The 21,226-nt window shown below is 38.4% G+C and overlaps 1 protein-coding gene across 1 annotated transcript in view; it reads right to left on the bottom strand.

Annotated features, from left to right (window-relative positions):
* Positions 1-21,226, bottom strand: part of ADAMTS3 (ADAM metallopeptidase with thrombospondin type 1 motif 3) — a 248,822-nt gene that overhangs the window by 106,483 nt on the left and 121,113 nt on the right. The window lies entirely within an intron of this gene.

The following is a 21,226-nucleotide window of genomic DNA, read 5'->3' as shown; positions in this document are numbered from 1 at the left end:
CATCTACATTTGCAGTGCTCTTGTTTTATATGTAACATTGCTCATTTCCATCCATCCTCTATAAGCGTTCACACTTACTATGAAGTTATACCAAAAAGCCCACTAATTCCTATATTTGGGTATGTCCTTGAAAAGGCTCCATACTCAGTCAAGAGATAACATTCTTGGTAATCCCCCTAAAATAGATCATTTACCAACCAAATTATTTCCCATAATCAGTAACCAAAATAGAGTTTTATTTTTTTCTTTCATGTTTTTTCACTCCATCCAAATTTGTTTTTGTGTATATGGATGCATATATATGGTCATATGTTTATACATATACATGCCTTCTTATTTTAAAAGCATTTTATCTATCTGTGTCACTCCAGCCATACCAAATTCTTACCCCAAAGCACTGGCAAAGAACATTTTGCAAAGACAAAAGCAAATAACAGGAAGTAAAAAATCCTGTGCTCCTTTATTTCTATAATTGTTTTTTTTTAATTAACCTTATGATCAGTGCAATTGAAGAGAGGGATAATTTCATTTATTTTTCAAATTTTAGAATAAAGGGTGGACAGAGAGTGACTGAGAGAGAGAAAAGAGAAAGGGAGGGAGAGAGAGACAACTGGAAAAATACCCAGGGCACTATTACAATGTTTTCATGAGCCAGTTGCAAATAAACTAGTAGATAACTTTTCCAACGCTGTGTACCTACTGGGTGTAGGGCTAGGATTCAAACGCAGGCAGTCTAACCAGAGAATCTGCCCTTTAAACCCATTGTACCATTTCATCAAAAATAATCAAGGTATAAAAACACTGCATTGTTTTAAGAGTTCATAATGAAGCGTATCTTTATGGTGAACTAGCATGTCTTTTGAGAAATCTTATCCACTGCCCCTCTTACATAAAAGGTAAGGGGAATGATAAAAATACAATATCTACTTAAAACATCAGAATTCACTCCGAAAAATAAAGACTCTTTATGCTATACAAAATCTCAAGAACCCGTCCCTCAGGTAAAAAAATCAACTGAAAGAAAACCATGTGTTTTCTTAACACCAATCATAACAAAGGTCCAGAAGTCTTAGAATAAGAGGGCTACGTAATCTCTCAAGATAACAGACATTATCAAGATAGAAAATACCAATTAGAATATCTGCTTAAATTCTGAGTACATTCCCTTTAGAGGACTAAATCTATTAGCTGATATAAAGTATTAAATAACTAAGATTTATAAGATATCTACAGGTGGCAAAATGCATTTCAAATGAACATTTTATTTAATCCTCACAACAATCATGTGAGATAGGAATCCCCTGTTACTAGATCCACTTTCCGGGCCATGACACAGAGGCCCACGGAGGTCTAGACATGCTCCCTAGCCACATGACTGGTAACTGTCAGAATCACAGCTGTCCTGAAGTTTGTGATGTGAACCTCGTACTTAGCCATACTTGCTATCTCTTACATTTATCATTAGTGATTACAAAAATTCTTAAACTGCAAATACCTCCCACAAACAATGGCATCACCAAGCAGGTACTACTCAACTGACGGTTTTTGTGTTCAAACCTCCTAAATTAGAGTGTCCAGCCTCCTGCAGGGGGCGCTTCAAGGAAGGGAGTCTGGCTGGAAAGTACATATTATGGCTGTGGTGAGTCTTCTCTCACTCCAGGTATTCTGCACAAGGTTAATCAGCAACTGGAGGCATCTATAGTTTTGGGGTGAACTTGCTATAGTGAATACAGTATTATCAAAATTTCCCATTGAAATTAACTTGAATTTGGTCCCTAGGGCAACATAAGTGGCGCTGGTCAAAAAAAAAAAAAAACCAAAAAACCAAAGAAGTCAGTCTCTTCCTAGTTGATTAAAAGGCTCAGACTCAAAAATGCTATTTAATTGCTGTCTCAAAGTATATAATTAACAAAAGATGAAAAAAGTGGCTTTTTTACAAGTTCTAAAGAATGTTATTTAGCAACATCAGACACTAAAGAAGTAATTTTCTAACATCAAAGTATAAAAGCATAAGCTCAGGTAATTACTAACTAATTACTAGCAGCCAATCTCTGTCTCATTTGTCAGTGAGATAGAAAAGAACTGAAAGCATATTACTCATTATTGCAGAAATAAGCATTTGTCATATATAAAGACAATATCAGTATCCACCACTGAATAGCTATGTACCCATTCTGAGATGCATTTTTATTTTCAGTAGAGATGATGGTTCTATTCTATCTAAACCCTTTCATTGTATTCCTATTTCTCTGGGACAAATGGAAATAATGTGTAAGGTATCTATCTAGCCACAGCAGGAGCTCCAGCAGCATCAATAAAAGAGATTCTAAATAATTTGTTATCAGAGTAGATGGTCTTATTTGCAGCTGGCATTAGGCAACTCCAAATTTCACTTTCGGTGACAGGAATAAAGGAGGGGAGGAAAGGAGGGCACGACAGAGGGACTGAGGGAAAGAGGAAAGGAAAGGAAAGTGGGCTTTCTTAAATAAAAGCTCTAGGATATTTTGTTTAATCATACATTTATACCAGATAAGACAGATACAATTCTAAAAGCATCTTCTCTCTGGGAAAAAAACATTTTCCTTAGTGGCCTTCTTCCATGTGAATTTATAACTGTTTTTGGAAGGAAGTAGTAAATTAAGAGAAAGACCTGCAGTGTTTAGACCTGGATAAAGTATAAAAATAGCTCTCCTAAACTTGTCTTATGGTCCAGAAATGACCAGTTCATCCTCAACTCCCTGGACAAGAAAGCCAAAAATGCTGGGGCTGGTTACTAGGCAGCACCATAAGGAGGGGGTTGGGGGAGAAGGAGGAGGGGAGATAAAGAAAAGGAAGGGAAGAAGCAGACCAAATGGAGGACCTCTGCTATGCTTGGTCCCAAGAAAATACACAGTGGATGGAGTCAACCAACCCATCAGCTGATCAATTAGTTGATTTTTTTCCTTATAAATTAGTCAAATCGGCTGAGGATTCAATTATTCAATTGGCCAATCTTGCTTTTTTAATTTAAATTCAATTAGCCAACACATAGCACATCATTAGTTTCAGACGTAGAGTTGCTCTGAAAAACAGCAAAATCCTGATTGTCGTGTTAGTATAGATTTTACCACAAAAGTACTAATTATAATCAAATAATAAAGAAATACTAAGAACATTAAAAAAATGCTGCCCCTAAAATACCTAGAAATGCTACATGAAATATAAGCAACATTATTTTAAACGGAAACCTGGCCTGGCAATAAAAGACAAGTCACTGGTACCAAAAATTAAGAACGAACTGGAAGTCTTTCAGGTATAAGCCACATTAAGCAGCCAGGTGAGGAAGGAGTTAGGGCAGGGAGGGAGGATTGAGAGGGAGAATAGCAGCCACCTCAGTAAAATCGGGGCACAGATTTTCAGACTGAAAGGAAGCGAGGAAAAAAGGACCGGGGCACAGGGACTGGGGTCAAGTCAGGACCATTAAAAGACTGACCAATCTGTAAACAGGAGACTAGTTAAAACTTGTCCATTAGCACAGGGAGAACACAGGGATTCTTCTCAACCAGGAATGCCTTGGTGACAAATCCTGTTGTCGGCCTGCCTGGTCATAGCTGTAATTGCAACTGGGAGGCTCGTACCCCAGTCCACTGGCCATGTCAAGTCAAAGACTGGTGCTCTCCCCACTTCAAACCCTCATCTGGCAGTACAGGCCTGCCAACGTTCTGCCAGGTCATACTCCCGTGTATTCTGGTCTGTGATTGTGCCAGAAGAGGAACTGGTAGGTCCCCGGTCATGCAGCTAAAAAGCACCACAGCCCAGATGTTAAGATTCCTCTCCCAAAGCCTGTCATCCGGACCTGCCAGAGTTGCTTGTGCTGCCCCAGGACGCGATGGGCAATAGAGGGGCTGTCCCTGCTGTCCCATACATTTTCCATACTGTGCTTCGGGAATGTGTATGTGATGCCTGGCCATTTATCTTTGCCAATCTAACGGTCTTTCAACTTCTAAACTGTTACATTAGAAAAAAAAATGTAAGTTTCTTTCTTGCTCAAGTCACTGCATTCTGGAATCTCTTGTTGCAGTGGGTTAGCCTATATTCCAACCGGGAAAAAAAAGGCTACATTCTGTCAGGGGTCTCCAAGACACCCGCAGGTTTGAGGATTCACCTGGACTCACAGGACCCAACATATTATTGTGCGTATGGCTAAGTGAAAGGATACAAAGAAAAATCAGCAAAAGGAAAAGGCATATGAGGTGAAGTGCAGAGGAGACCAGGCACAAGCTTCCAAGAGTCCTCTCTGAGTGGAGTCACACAGGACATGCCTGATTCCTTCAGCATGAGTTGTAACCACATATAAGAAAAGTTGCCTACCAGGGAAACTCATTAGAGACTCAATGTCCAAGGTTTTTATTCGGGGTTAGTCACATAGGCCATCTCCGCCTGGCACGTACCCAAATCCCAGATTCCCAGAAAGAAAGCAGGTGTTCAGCATCTACCACATTGTTTATATACTTTAGGTACAGTGAGCACATTCTGGGGATGGTGGAAACCTGAAATTCAAGTTCTCGCATGCCAGCCAAGGGCTAATCTTGCAGGCAAGCCTTTCAGAGGACAGCAATCTTAGGATTACAATGTTAACTCTTTCTGCACATAGAACTAATATTGTACATGGATCTAGTAAAAGTATAAAAACATTCCCAAGAATCAATCATAATAATATTTGTGAATGAATACCCCTCAGAGAGGAAGGAGTACAAAGGGATGAAGAGAAGGACTTTAACTGTACCTATAATGTTTTATTTAAAAAAAGAAAAAAAAAAGCAGAAAGATGCAAAGCATGTATGGGAAGATATTGATAGCTATTTAAAATTATGATGCATAAGTAAGTGTTTTATTTGTTCATTTTTGTACCTTTGAAATATTTCATTTAAATTAAAAGACGAAAGTAAAAAATGGCCAAAAAATTAAAATCATACAACAGGGAAACTATCTCTCATCAGCGCATATCATCTAGAAATGACTATGCAGTAGAGAAACAGCTATGAATCAACCCAAATGTCCCAAGATTAAGTTTGAAAAGTATTTAGGTCGGTAAGAGTATGTCAAATTAAGTGATTTTTTAAAAATTTCCTGACACGTGTTTTGGAATGATAAAGATAATGAGTACCGTGAAAGAGAAACTGAGTTTAAAGCAATATTAAATAGTCATCCATCAGCCAATCAACCATGAATGCCCCACACATCATGCTAACAATAAAGCCGCAAATTCCTTTACATATCTTAGAAACATTACCTACAAAGTAATGAGAGAGGAAACTACCCAGAACTCCAATGTACAATAGTTAATTCGCTAACAATTTACTTCTATTCTCCTAACGATGGAGAGGGGAAGAGCAGGGAGGCTAGGTGCAGGCACATGTATGCATGTGTGTACACTCGCAAGAAAGAGACAGAAAGACAGATGGGAAGAAAAGAGAGGACACAGGACAGGGGAGACAAAGAATGAATACGAAGAAGAAAAATGTATTTCTGGTGTCTGCCACTAATTCTGGCATTTCCAAATCTAAAATGCCCTAGAGGTACAAACATCCTATGTTTTCAAATAATACTTCTTCATTATGCTCTTTCAAGATGTCTGACCAAATTCAGCTTATAAAAAGAATGTAAAATAACGACTAAAACCATACTTAAGCAAGTAGGAAGAACCGGAAGATTTAGAGATTGATCACAGCCCCATAGTATTACTTTGAGAAGGAATGCATAAGAATTACATTGTGAAATATTAACCAACTCTTGAAGTCCCTGAAGTTCTGCATGACCACTTATATTTAAAACAGTAAGCACGGGGCGCCTGGGTGGCTCAATGGGTTAAGCGTCTGCCTTTGGCTCAGGTTATGATCCTAAGGTCCTGGGATCGAGTCCCGCATCGGGCTCCCCGCTCAGTGGGGAGGCTGCTTCTCCTTCTCCCTGTGCAGCTCCCCTTGCTTGTGCCCACTCTCTCTCTCTCTCTCTCTCTCCACTCCCACACAGTGTCAAATAAATAAATAAATAAAATCTTTAAAATAAAATAATAAGCACATTGATTTTACGGTGGTGACGATGATGTACCAGGTGCCATTCGAAGTACCTTATCTCATTTAATTCTTGAAAGAACTCAATAGCGAAGACACTGTTTCTTCCCTCATTCACATGTGCAGAAATGAGGGCCCTGAAATTTAAGTAAATTGTGTAAGGCTGGAGCCCAGATTCACCTGGCAGCTTAGATCCAAAGCCTGTATTTTTAACTTTCCTTATTTCACCCACTTCATTTCCTATTATCTCATACTTTATAAAAACATAACATTCAACCAAAAATAACTACATTTCCTATACTGATTACTCATAACTCTGGCAAAGCTAATGTTATTATACAGGAAGGAGCAAAAGGGTATGTTTCTCCTGTGAATTAAAAGGAGGCCTCAGTAGCATTTCTCCCATACCAGTATTCTAAAGCATAGCAAAAACACCTGTGTGGGAAAGCGCCTCATTTCCTAAGTTGTTCTATAAATACCTGAATGCTATTTTTAGAAAATAATAAAATACACTGTTCCTGAAAATTGTCATGCTTTTCTAACTTCCCAATGATGACCCTTTTTCCTGGGCTCCTAGAAAACAGAAATTCTGGCCAAACCCTTTTTTTTCTTTTTTTCAGTTCCTTTTATGTCCAGGGCAATGGAAAATCACCATGAGCTCACAGGGATAACTAACCACCTTAGAAAAGCATACTGATGAAATTCTAGGGCCCCAGACAAGGGCACTCCTCTTCCTGACTTCTATTGCAGTCTTTGCTCATCATACTGCATCTGTGGTACTGAGTTCAGTCCTGGGTGCTATCACTGGAAATAGGACAGAAGAAAGGCTTTACAGGGAAGAAACTCCTTCTCTCAATAGCACTTTTTTTTTTTTAATGATTTTTTATTATATTATGTTAGTCACCATACAGTACATCCCCGGTTTTCAATGTAAGGCTCGATGATTCATTAGTTGTGTATAACACCCAGTGCACCATGCAATATGTGCCCTCCTTACTACCCATCACCAGCCTATCTCATTCCCCCACCCCCCTCCCCTCTGTAGCCCTCAGTTTGTTTCTCATAGTCCATAATCTCTCATGTTTCATTCCCCCTTCTGATTACCCCCCCTTTCTTTTTCCCCTACCAATCATTCTAGTTCGTATGTTCCATAGATGAGAGAAATCATATGATAGTTGTCTTTCTCTGCTTGACTTATTTCACTTAGCATTATCTCCTCCAGTGCCGTCCATGTTGTAGCAAATGTTGAGAACTCGTTCTTTCTGATTGCTGAGTAATATTCCATTGTATATATGGACCACAACTTCTTAATCCAGTCATCTGTTGAAGGGCATCTCGGCTCCTTCCATGATTTAGCCAATAGCACTTTTAACTTCTAAAATACTAAATGGTTTATGTATATTATCTGTCTTCTACTGCAACAATGGGTGTTGGCCAAGCTAGGGTATATAGTTGAGGGTTGTAGGAGAAAGAAAAGAAAAGAAAAAAAAGAAAAGAAAAGAAAAGGAGAGAGAGAAAGAGAGAGAGAAAAAGGGAGAGAGAGAGAGAGAGAGAAAGAGAGAGAGAAGGGGAGGGAAAGGAAAGAAAGAAAGAAAGAAAGAAAGAAAGAAAGAAAGAAAGAAAGAAAAGAAGGAAGGAAGGAAGGAAGGGAGGAAGGAAGGAAGGAAGGGGGGAGGGAGGGAAGGGGAGAGAAGGCGGAAGGCAAGGCAAGGCAAGGCAGGGAAGGAAGGAATTTTGACAAAAGAAATAGCATTCCCTGGGGATCTAATGTACAGTATGGTGACTGTAGTTAACAATGCTGTTTTATATGTTTGCGACTTGCTGAGTGGGTAGATCTTAAGCGGTCTAAAGACCCTCACCTCCCCCTACAAAAAAGTAACTGTGTGATGTAATGGATGTGTTAACTTGTTTGTGGGAATTATTTCATTTCACAATGTGTAGGATGGTGAATCTATTCTACATGATACTATAATGGTTGATTCATGACATGGATTGGGCAATATCTATAGAACTGTTCTAAAAAAGTAAACTCTAATGTAAACAATGGAATTTAGTTAACAATAAGTTATCAATACTGGATCATCAACTGCAACAAATTCACCACATTAATGCAAAATGGTAATAATAGGAGAAACCGTGTATAGATGTGGGGAATGTGGAGAGAGAGGGAGTACATGGGAACTCTGTACCTCCTGCAAAATTTTCTGTAAACCTGAAACTGCTCTAAAAACAAAGTCTATTAGAAAGAAAAGAAAAGGAAAAGAAAAGAAAAGAAAAGAAAAGAAAAGAAAAGAAAAGAAAAGAAAAGAAAAGAAAAAAAAAAGAGCGGGCATTCCCAAAGGCTCACACTGAAGAGAAAGCTTAGCAGTCCAGGAATTGAAATTTCTGTTCAACTGGACTCTCAACAGTGAGACAGAGAGAAAGAAACAGAAAGTAGATGGGAAGAGGAGAGGGGACACAGGACAGGGGAGACAAAGAATGAATATGAATAAAAGAGAATATATTTCTGGTGTCTACCACTAATAGGTGGTAATAGACTAGGCCAGCTGCAAAAGTTAGGGTCAGATCGTCAAAGCTCTCAGGGCACCTGGGTGGCTCAGTCAGTTAAGCATCTGTCTTTGGCTCAGGTCATGATCCCGGCACCCTCTCCTTCTGCTCCTCCCCACTGCTCACGTGCTTGCTCTCTCTCTCTCATAAATAAATAAAACTTTAAAAAAAGATCATCAAAGCCCTTGTGAGCCAGGACAAGAAGGGGCTTCGGGGGACAGGAATAGAGGGTCTGTGTAGAGGGGCAGAGGAATCATGAGAAGTCATTGAAATGGTGAAAGCATCACTGTGACTACAGTTTGGATAATGAACTTGAGGGACACCATATGAAATTGTCAATATTCAATTGTTTTGGACCTGCACAAGTGACAATTACCTATGGCTCAACCTCATTAAAACCTTCCTAAAAGGAAGCAGAACTGGAGACCAGACAACTGTTACATAGTGTGGGTAAAAAAATGAGGAAACCCCACATAGTGACAGTGAGGATATAGTTATTGAAGCAGAGAAGCTGGATAACATGTCAAGGCTATTACAGATGGGCTGCTTGCATAGGGGGAAAAAAAGTTAACTAGATGACCTAAAATCTGGGTTCAAGAGTTTGAAGGAACCTTCAGAAACATAACTAACTCTCATCTCTCAACCCTACTCCATTTTTGCAATGGGAAAAATGGTGTATTTTCACCCTTTCATTTAAAAAAAAGTATTATGAGTATGTTCCAGGTGCCAAGGCCCATGCTGAACACCATGACTATAAAGAAGCTTCAAGAAGCTTTAAATCTGATACGTCCACTTGGAAGGTGGTTACAAGCCCAACAGAGAAGTGAGCCCCAAGATCTCTGTGTGAGCGGCAAATGAGGACCAGAGTCCCTACTTTCTGATGTCTAGACACCCAGCCCCTTGGCACTGTACCGTGCTGCTCAGATTTCCTAAGCTTCACCTGAGATAGGCAGCCACAGCTATGTCCCTTAGCCTCGACATTCCATACAGTAACAAGAGGGGCAGCAAGGATGGGAATTAAGTTGGCAAACACAACCTTGTTCCCTTCCACAGCCCTCCCTACTATGGTGGCCCCATTGCTGCATGAGCTTAGGGTGCCTATTTTTCTAGATCTATTTATCCCTAAGTAGGGCCCCATCTACCACTACCCTACTCCATCAATTTCTTCTTGCCTTCCTATAGATCAAAAAATTCCACCCTCTTAATCCAAAGTAATGGAAAAATCACATGATTACATCATAACATCATTTTGTACTGAAATTCACTTTACCTGAAAATTTAAATTACCCTTATAGTTTTGTCTACGCATGTCCCTCACATAGGCTCTAGGGAAAGGTGCTAGCTAGGTTTAAAGCACATCACCTATTTTCTCCAAGAACAGTTCTAGAAGGGAAAAAGCAAGAAAGAGAGGCCAAGGGAATAAAGGAAATTCTTTTATTGACTTCTTTGCCTGAACCCAATTTATTTCTTTTTTCACATTTTTTTCACTCCAGGTTATTTCAAAGATAACTAGAGGTAGCTAACTTTATTTTATTTCTAGCAGTCAGGTACTAGAAAGGAAATTTTGATGCAAACTTTCTCTTGAAACAATTGCTCCTAGAAAACATTCTACTTCTGTCTTTCAGATATTTTGCAATGGAAATAGTATTTCCCATTTCCTGTCCTTCCTATGATCTGGAGCTTTTAGATTGGAATTGGAACCTGCTATGAGACATGATCTTTTTTTCTTTTTTGGTTTTTTTTTTCAATATTATTGATTATATTCCCTGTGTTGTACTTTTTGTCTCTGTGATTTATTTATTTTATAACCAGTTTGTATAAAGGCTTGTATCTTTTTATCCCCTTCCTGTCCCTCCACCCTGTCCCTTCTGGCAACCACCAGTTTCTCTGTATCTATAGGTCTGTTTCTTATGTTTCTTTGTTCATTTGTTTGGTTTTCTTTTTTAGAGTCCACGTATAAGCGAAATCATATGTTATTTGTCTTTCTCTGTCTGACTTATTTTACTTAGGTTAATACCCTCTAGGTCAATGCATATTGTCACAAATGGCAAGATGTCATTCTTTTTTATGGCTGAGTAATATTCTATCACACACACACACACACCATCTTCTCTATCCATTCATCTACTGATGAACACTTGGGTTACTTCCATAACTTGGCTATTGTCAATAATGCTGCAATGAATATAGGGTATATATATCTTTTCAAATTAGTGTTTTCATTTTCTTTGGGTAGCTACCCAGTATTGGAATTACTCAATCATATGGTATATCTATCTTTAGAGATACAAACCTTATAGACTTGGAACCGGAATAAGCAGGAGAACCTGAACTAAACTATTCACTAATTCTCTCAGTCTAATAGAATTTTCTCTTTGTTGTCTTAACTTATTCTTTTCAAACATAAAATGCATGAATGCATGACTACATTTTAAAAAATAGCAATAAAAAGTAAGGAAAAGTCTTCTCTCACCATCTCATCTCCCAATTATCATTCTACTCTCAAAGGAAATCATTGTTACTTGTGTTCTCACAGCCACCAATTTTGTCATTAAAAGTCAAGAGCAAAATCTTGTTACTCTCAAACATAATATTTTGACATATAATGATAAGATACATAATCAATCCTTTCATATACAGAATATGTACATAAACTCAGAATTCAGGAAATTAAAAAAATGTAGAGATCATTTACCTCATAACAATAAAATCGAATATACTTGTTTTAAGAATATACATAATGCTGTATTAATTAAAATGATAATCCAGGATAGGAAATAGTGTTAAGAACATCAATTCTTCCGTTTTCACATATGACTAGATAAAATAATCAGCACAAATCGTGTATTAAGTTTTTGGAATTTTTTTCCTTTCATTAACGAACTTAACCTGAAGCTATGTTCATGAAAAGAATAGTAGTAAATTAAAAGTAAACAGCCTAAACAGTCTATATCTGGACATAAATACTGACTCACTCTTTTTTCACACTGATTTTCCCACAGGAAGGAACAGATTAAGGGGTGGATTACTTCAAGCACTATAAAGGTCTCTAGACTGACCCCACTCTTAGAGGGAACTCTTTCAGGGGAATAATGCTATAAAGAACAGTGAAAGCCCAAGAAAACCCACAACTGAGCCCTTCAGAGGGCCCTCATTCACAGTCCTCATTGACTGCCCTGGCCTCTCTGAGGGAATTCAAAATAATTCACTGCCCACCATAATACTGAATTCACAACAGAGAGGAAAAAAGATGATGGAGCTGCTTTGCATCTGTTTAATTTTTTACAGAAATGTTAAGGGGGTTAATCTTCTACAAGTCCAGTCATGTGCTTTCACAAAGGGCCAAGAAAGGAGTCGCAAAGCCTGCCATGACTCAAAGGGAGGCTCTTTGTGTCTTCTTTTCTGCACTATGTCTGACAAAGAAGCTGCCTAAGTTCCTAGGCTTCTGGCTCTTGCCTGGATTCTGAAGTCAGTGAATCAACAATGATGTCATTGCTTCGCAAGACCACTGTTGGCTGAGATAATGAAGATCTCTTCACCAGAGCATTATCAACTCAGTGGCATACATTTCCTAAACTTTTAAATATAAAAGAATCCAACTTGTTCAGATCATTTTTCTTTATTTTCTGCAGTATTGGAAAGAAAGCATTTGGGGACATGTTGCCCTCTCACCAAAACATAGCTTTTTAAGTTTAGCTAGTAGATACTATTGAACTAGACTGATTTACTCAGACATTTAAGAGGGGGAAAGATTATGCTTTTTTAATGAGAGATAGGTCTGTTGTTCAATTTATGTTCTGTTATTAGAAGTCTACTGTTGGTAGGAAACATACATCATTACATAAACAAGATCTACTTTCTCCCTCCTTTTGTTGCCAATATATGTATGCATATGGCTTGGAAAAGCACATTAAATTACCCAAAGAATATTAAAACAGCTTGAGGACAGTTATTCCCCCTGATTTTTAAAATAATGGACCCCTTTCAAAACCCTTTAAAAGCTTTGTAAGCTCTCGGGGAGAAAGGGGAGAATACAGATATCACATACACACAAAATTGGTGTGGTGCCCTTGCAGATTAAGAAACTCTGCTTTAAAGAGTACAATTTCATTGGAAAAGAAAAATTCTGTGCATCTCTTTTTGGAAAGTATTTATGTACAACAACAACTTTCTTAACAGAGTGAGCATTTTCTCAAAACATTTTCTAATTTCCCTTCCTAAACTGTCTTATAGTAGGCTCTTCTCCAATTATATACAATGCTAGTTATGAAAAAGTAGACTTAAATTAGTGTAAGCAAGAGAATTGAAGGAAAATAAAACATTTATTTTTATTCTCAAAGGAGAATATTAGAAGAGGTTAGACAAAATGAGTTGGATATGAATTAAAATAGGCAAATCATATGTGCCGGGGTTGAAGCAAATTATCTCATTTAGTCCTCAGATATGAAACAAATATTATTATCGCCACATTTCAGATCCTACAAAACCCAAGGCAGACATTTATTCTCTTCTCAGAAATATGGTCTAGAGTTTTCCAGGTAAAGTCTGATAGAAGGATACATTCCAACATTTAAAAAGGAAGAGCTATACAGCCCCAGCATATGTAAAGACAAATGAGAAGGTGAGGTGGGGGGAATGTGTGTTTGGGAATTTAGGGTTCAGTAGGGCCAAAGCACAGAGTGTATAGTGGGGCAGTGGGCATCCCTAATGAGTAGCAAGAGAGCTAAAATAGGGGAGTTCCAATCATGGAGGACAATGATAAAAAATACATATATTTTATTGAATAGCAAATGGGGAATGACTAAAGAATTTTCAACTAAACAGTGACATAAAGTGTTTGAGTTTACAAAGATCATTACACCTTCAATCAAAAGCAGCAATCTCTAAAACAGAGTACCAGGGTACTTAAATTCAAAACATATATAAAAATAGTTGCTGGGGCACCTGAGTGGTTCAGTTGGTTAAACATCTGACTCTTGGTTTCAGCCCAGGTCATGATCTTAGGGTTGTGCAATAAAGCCCCACACTGGGCTCCGCACTCAGCAGGGAGTCTGCCTGAGATTCTCTCTCTCTCCCTCTGCTGCATGCATGTGCTCTCTCTCTCTCTCTCAAATAAATAAATAAATCTTTAAAAAATATATCAAGTTTGTCCTCTTTAAAAAAAATAAATTAAATAAAAATAGTTGCTGGAATATGGAGGAAAAATAGAGCTTCTACCAAGTTATCTTCATCAAATTCTTTATAATCTCTATCTCTGTGTATAACTTATAATACATGTCATGTGTGTTCTATAATGTATAAACTATAAATTTTACTTGTGCATTACACACACACACACACACACACACAAACAAGGTGTTGATACATAATCCACAAAGTTTGGTAATATTCTATCTCAAAATGGAGTACAGTGAGCCAAGTGTGGAAGCAGGAAAATAGTTAGAAGCCTGCTGCCATATTCATAACAAAAAATCATTAGGCTCTGATCAAAAGTAGAAACAATGGAGACCGAAGGGGCCATTTGGGCAGCCTTCTGGGTATATAATTCATGGGTCTTGCTTACAACTAGATAAGGGATGGGAAAGTCAGAAGGCTTAACTGGGTACGTGTTGGCACCAGTCACTGAGATGAAGATCTAACAGAAGAAGGAGATGGCTAGAAACAAGCTCAACATCGGCCACAATTAAGTTAAAAGTCTTTGCGGATATCCAAGGGTAGGCAGCAAATACGTGGTTGAATATACAGTCGTGGGGCTCAAGAGACAAATGTGGGCAAGGCATTCCACTATGTAATTTTTCTGCAGATCACCAATGGTACAAACACGAGAAAAGAAGAGGACAAAAACAGACTTGCATGAGAGGGAAGAGGAAACGTTATCAAGAAAAGAAGCCAAGAAGGAAATCCGAGTCAGGTCGTGAAAGCCGAAGGAAGAGTCTAATGCCACAGAGAGGTAAGGTGAGTAAAAAGCAAACTGTAGCAGCACAGTTTGGTCATCAAAAAGTTTGTTATTTATTTTGCAAATAAATTAAATAGCCAGGACTGAAAACCAGATTTCAATGAATTGAGAGGTAAAAGCATATGAAATAAGTCATATGATAAGATCCTATATGATGAAGTATAAAAATGAACTTGGAAGAAATATGGAACTTCAGAGAAAAAACAACAACAACAACTCTTCCATTGACAAATGACACTCTAGCTGGATAATGAACACTAACTAAAGATGACAAGAAGGTATTCTGGATACAGAAAAGACTGTCTGGAGAAGAGCATCTCCCAAACCTACATCTAATCAGGAGCCAGATTTTCTCTTTTCCCTGGAAGATGGGCACGTGGCATTACTTTTGAAGCACACCACATTGGGATACTTACAATTATTTCATGATTTCAAAAACAAACGATAAAAATTATGCTTTCCATGTATTTTATAAAAAGCAAAGCAAAACAAAACAAGTAAACGAAACTCAGTAATACGTATAACAAAAAACCCTGATCTCTGCCCCCTCCCTGAGTCCTATACTCAGAAACAAGGTAGGGGTCAGGGATGGTGTAAGGGATTCTGTTGTGCACCTTACTCTGAAATTTCAAAAGTTAAACATGTAATGGTTATAATGATCACAAACAGCAACACATGGAAGTAGCCCTGTAAAAATGGTTTGCTCTGTTTCTCAAAATGCATTCAACCCCACCCCTTCCTCCTTTTTTACAGAAGAGTAGGCACACTTGGATGTCCTCATCACCTCTCACCTAGATTACTCCAGTAAACTCCAAACTGCCTGCAATCTCCCACCCCTTTATTCTGTACTCCACGTGGATGGCAGATAGATCTTCTAAAACACATTATCACACTACATCACTTCAGTGAGTACATTAGGGATTTTTTTGCTTTATTTTTTTAACTTGTAAAAGAAGGGTTTTTGCAATCTAGCATTAACCAGCCTTTCCTGAGACAAATATGAGAAAACTATTGTTTTGGCAGGGGTAAGAAAGGAAAAGGGAAAGATATGAGAGACATTATGGGCTGACTGCCCATCTTGCATAAGGCACCACCATACCATTAATGGCACCTTGAGGTAAGCAGAATTTCCATTTTATAAGTGAGGCAAGGGTATCTGAAGAAGTGGTCCAAAGTTCCTAAGGTCACAGAGCTAATCAACAGTAGAGCCACAATTTGAATTCACACCTGTGAGGCTCCAAAATCCACACCAAAAAAGACTTACGGATATTCAATGGAGATGATACTTGAAGCCATAAAAGAGCATCTCTTTGAAACTGTGTAGAATAAAAGTGAATATGAGGGGGAATGGCCTACTAAATGGTAAGAAAAGAGAGCCAAGATAACTGATCAGAGATAGGAAGAGATAAGGAGACTAAAGTGAGTGTAACAGAAGCCAAGATAACAGAAAACTTAGAGAAACAATATCTTATCAAATGTCACGAAGAGGTCCAAGAGAATGATCTCTGAGAAGAAAAATCTGTTGAAATTTGTATGGGTGTTTTCAGTATCTGGGGGAAACTCTTTCCGTATGTGCTAAGGATGACAGCCAAGCTCAGTGGGAGCTGGATGAGAGATGAAGTGATAAGAAGGAGGGAGTAAAGGGAGATAATGTTCTTTACAGAAATTTGGCAATGATGGTGATGAAAAACAACAACAACAACAACAAAGGGCTAAAGGGCCAAAATTCCAGTCAAATATTTATGAAGACAGAGGAGACCTACATTATCCATCTGTACACTTGAGTCCCATGAGCATCTCTATGGAAGTCGTAAAGATGAAAAATGAATGTCTTTAGAATAAGAGGAAGAAATCGTGACTAAGTGAACAACTTCTACATCCTATATCTGGAGCACCCCACAATCTCTCTATGCTATGCATCCCGTTCCTGAGTCCCGTTCAACCACCACCCTCTGACGCTCAGACAGACAATGTCATGAAGTCCCCTCAAACCATCAGCAGGGCACTTTTTTCCACAGTCTGGGTCTGATTAACAGACATCTGAGGTGAGAAGTGCTCTTTTGGATCATCTTGTCATTTTCTCCTATGAATCCTTAACACCGTGGGCCTTCTTATATGTCACACTGGCTATCCTACATAGAAGGCCATTTCATTTTTGACCTTCTTGACAAATTTCAGTTGAAAGCTCCTTTTTTTTCAGTTTTAAAGGTACTTAACATTTCTGAGTGTCAGGTTCGGTCATTCATTTATTCAATCAATATGTGTTGAAGATCTTCTCTGTGCTAGGCTCTGGGCTAGACCTTGAATAAACACTGTTGAGCAAAGATGAACAATTGGAGTAATCCCACCTATTCTATGTCATGTAATTCTTAGGAGACTCAAATGAAGTAAGACTTATGAAAGAACTTTGAAAACTGTTAAGACGATACATATCACAGTGCAAATCCTTGACCTGTGCTGTCCATTACAAAAGCGATTAGTCACATGCAGCTCTTTAAATTACATTAACTAAAATTAAAATTAGGGACTCCTGGATGGCTCAGTCGGCTAAGAGTCTGCCTTCAGCTCAGGTCATGGTCCTGGGGTCCCAGAATCGAGTCCCACATCCTGCCTGCTTCTCCCTCTCCCTCTGTCTGCCACTCCCCCAGCTTGAGCTATCTCTCTCTCTCTCTCTCTCTCTCTCTCTCTCAATGTCAAATAAATAAATAAATAAAATCTTTAAAAAAAATTAAAAAAATTTAAATTAAATTAAAATTAAAAATTCAGTTCCTCAGGCCACTAATCACATCTCAATGGCTACGTACAACTAGTGGCTACCATACTGAATAGCACTGATGTAGAACATTTTCATCACCTCAGAAAATTCTAGTGGAGAGCAATTGCCTAGAAGCTGAAAGCAGAGACACAGAAGAGATCATGGGGATGATAGCAAAGGGAGAAAAACAGAATGATGCTTTGGTAAAAATATAACAAACCACACGCTCAAAGAAAAAAAGCTGATGATCTTGTAACATTTTAAAACTATCACAAAGAGAAAATGTAGTCATAATAGAGGAATGGTAAGATGTGACCTTTACTGAGTGCTTCGTGAGCCCTCAGAACTAAAACTAAGTGCCTTACGTTAAATATCAGGTTAATCCAAAGAATAATCCTTTGAAGTAAGTGCTATTATTTTCTCTGCCTTGTAGATGAAGAGACTGAGGCACTGATAGGTTAAGTAACTTGACATAGGTCAGAAAGCTTCTTAACAGATAGACTTTGGGTTAAAACTATACTAAAGGGAAAAAAAAATGTTTACCACCCAATAACAGTGTAGACATTGAGTCAACCTGATTGAATTACTTATTATGAAAAAAAAAGTGCTGAGGTAATATGATTTATACATGTGCCTTCACGCACTCCAGCCTTCATTGGTATCACTAAAGTCACAAAATATGGTTTCTAAATCAGTCATTATAATGCTAATTCCATAATGGTTTACTGTAATTATATGTTTCTTTACCAGTCTTTATAGAAGTATACTATATTCTTGGATGGGAAAGCATATATTGAGTACCCAATACACCAAAATAATGTATCTTGTGTCAATAAAATAGCAGGTATTTCTCTAAAACTCATCATTTAATTTATTATGTCTTCGCAGTTTTTTTTTTAAAGATTTTATTTATTTATTTGAGAGAGAGAGAACACAAGCAGGGGGGAGGGGCAGAGGGAGAAGCAGATTCCCTACTGAGCAGGTAGCCTGATACAGGCTACCAGGACCCTGAGATCATGACCAGAGCCAAAGGCAGGTGCTTAACCTATTGAGCCACCCAGGCGCCCCTATCTTCATACTTTTTGAAGGCATAAACTATGGGCCCCATTCCATCTCTCATAAATGTTTTAGCTTTCTTATGAACTAGCTGAAAAATGTGAGTTCCTTCTCCTTCTCCGTGAGATAGGAAATAGTAAAGATCGTTAGAGATACATGTTATAGTCGTCGTATCAAAAAAAAAGTCACCTCTGCGATTTCTGATTTCTTTAATGTTCCAAAGATCTAGTTTGAAGATCTAATTTTAAAACTGGCTCAAAAGATCAGATTCAAATGTTTGAATCTGTTTTTATAGGATATCCTTGGCTGACTTTACACTAAAACATTTAACACACTTGGATGGTCTTCCTTTGGCTATGAAACACCTTTCACAGGAATGGCCATTAAGGTGGGGTTAGAGTATGTGTGGAAAGGGGTTTGAACAGAAAATGGGTGTGATCCCATCATAATGCAACATGTTCTTTTATTAATCAAAATATGTTTTCTGAAATAATCACTTATATTCTGGCCCTATACCTAGAAATACAAGGGATATTCTCAAGGGACTAAACACTGAGCACTTCTGGTTTCCCATTCCTGTTAGTTTTCCTGCTTTATATCACATTCAAGTTGTTCTTTAAGCATTAGTCACTGGATCTGAGTACCTGAAGCAAGAAACTGCCTTCATGACTGGCCTTATTAATTTTTCCTTTGTTATTGCCAAGAATTGAAGAAGACTAAAACAGATGACCTCCCTATTTCAACTGAAGGAGGATTGGACATGGTACCTCTGTCACTTTTAACACCATTCTTCTATCTCTGGACCAAAAGTTTAACAAATCTGCAAAAGTAAGTATATGGACTCACGATGATTATACTATTATGCTCTGCTTTGCATATATCATGAATAAGACATCGGGTTTCTATATTCACAAAGAGAATAGATTGGATTTCTTCTTTTAATCACAACTAAAATTCTCTGGAATTTGGGATAAAATTCTATATTTGCAGATATTAGAAAAAGAAAATAATAGTCAAATAGCATAAAGACTCCAAGTTTAGAGGTATAGACACAGACAAACTGAAAATTCCAGGGTTCTCCTAGTGACTCAGGATGTGAAAGCCATATTTGTGATGCAATTTAGATCACGTGGTAAGGTATGCTTGAGTAATGAAGGTAAAAATTTTTTTTTCTGACACTAATCTATTTTTAGTGTTTTTCACTATTTTGCATTTGACATCTTATCATTCTTTATCCAAACTTACATGTGTAAAATGAGGGGAAATGATTCTAACAAGAGCCTTTTCAACGAGCCTTTGACATACATGGTTTCTGCAACTATAGCAACACGGACCACAGAAATAAGATAACTTGTTCAATGGGAAGGATATTTGGAAAATATAATGTTTATTGTTCTCTGTGTTTGTGAGATAACTTGCTGATCATCCCCAACAGTGGCTGGGAGGTCTTGAGTGAGGGGAAGTGGAGAAGAAGGAGGCCACTGGACCATCAGATTGTTGTATCAAGAATAAAAGGAAATTCGATATTCAGCTTCTGGAGTTCAAGTAAGATTTTTTCCAAAGAAAAGAGATTGGTAAGCAAAGCTGTATGGAGAGAAAGGATGTTGTAATTCCCTTAGTTCTCCCATAACAAATCAACGCCAGGCCCGGAGGCCAGAAAACAGCGGTTTTTTATTTGCATGCTTGGTTTTTGTGTTTTCCTCCTATGAAAGGAAAGTCCTGGCCATCATAAGTCTTAGGCATGAGACTGGAGTGGTGAGGAGAAAGCGTTTCATCAGAGGAAGGAAAAGGCAAGTCGGGCCTTTTTGATCTTGCACTGTTTCTGGCACGAGGGAGACAAACCAGAATGAGGAGACAGTGGTTCTGACTTCTTCCCAGTTCCCTTCAAGGGCAAGTCTCAGAAGAGAAGGAACATGGTATTAAAACATACAGATATATGGGGTCTCCAAGTGCCAACGCCTTTTCTTCCTGCTCTGTCTTGGGGGCTCTGGAAAGAGAACACCTAAGGGCGGCTAGCCCATCCATCTGGTTGCAGCCGCGGAAGCCACGACTCCCATGGGTTCCTGTGTTGCAGGAAGAGTAATACCAGAGTTTCCCCGGGAGACTGTAAAAAGGGCTGCTGAACCAGGCTCCACGTGGGCCCCGCACCAGAAGCCGCGGTGGACCACGTGGGCTGCTGCGTAAGAGTCCTCGCCAAACTCAGGGTGGTCTGCGGCACCAGGGAGAGCAGCCTCTAGTCAAATGGAGAAAAAGCTGCAGAGAAAGCCAGCAAGGCTGGCGGCGGCCAGACAGACGCGGAATATCAGCCCGGTGGGGCCTACTCAGCCAGCCAAAGAAACCCACGTACCAGTTAACCTAGAAAACTCCTACACGAGATCTATATGTGATGCATTCCACATTGCAGGATAGCTCAGCTTCTCCCCCTGTTTTTTTCCTTTGTTTTCTCCATGAATATTTGTACAGAATTAACATGTGCTACAATGTAACTATTCTACTAATGAAAGGAAGGTCAATTTTCATAATTCCTAGTATTTAGAGTAAATGCTTGGCCTCCCATTTACTTACAGTCTATGCAGCATACAAAACTTGAACCTAATGCTAATTACTTGAGTTGCTTTATCAAAGTTGTCATAAGGTCACAAAAAGAAGAACCAGAGGAGTCATACTGTTATTATACTGTGAGCTGATGAGTTGCAACAGAAAGTGGGCCATATAACTAGGAAAGCTGAAAAATCCATAAAAGTTGGGGTTTTAATTGAGAATAAAAATCTGAGTGATTATTGTAATAATTATTTTCACTAACGTCCATGTTTCAGATCTCAAATCTATAAAAAAGAATCTGAATGCATATCATAAATGTTC

Source organism: Ursus maritimus, unplaced genomic scaffold, assembly GCF_017311325.1.
Source record: "Ursus maritimus isolate PB19 unplaced genomic scaffold, ASM1731132v1 scaffold_8, whole genome shotgun sequence".
Lineage (NCBI taxonomy): Eukaryota > Metazoa > Chordata > Mammalia > Carnivora > Ursidae > Ursus > Ursus maritimus.
Note: the sequence above shows the minus strand (reverse complement) of the source record. Positions and strands in the feature narration are given on the sequence as shown.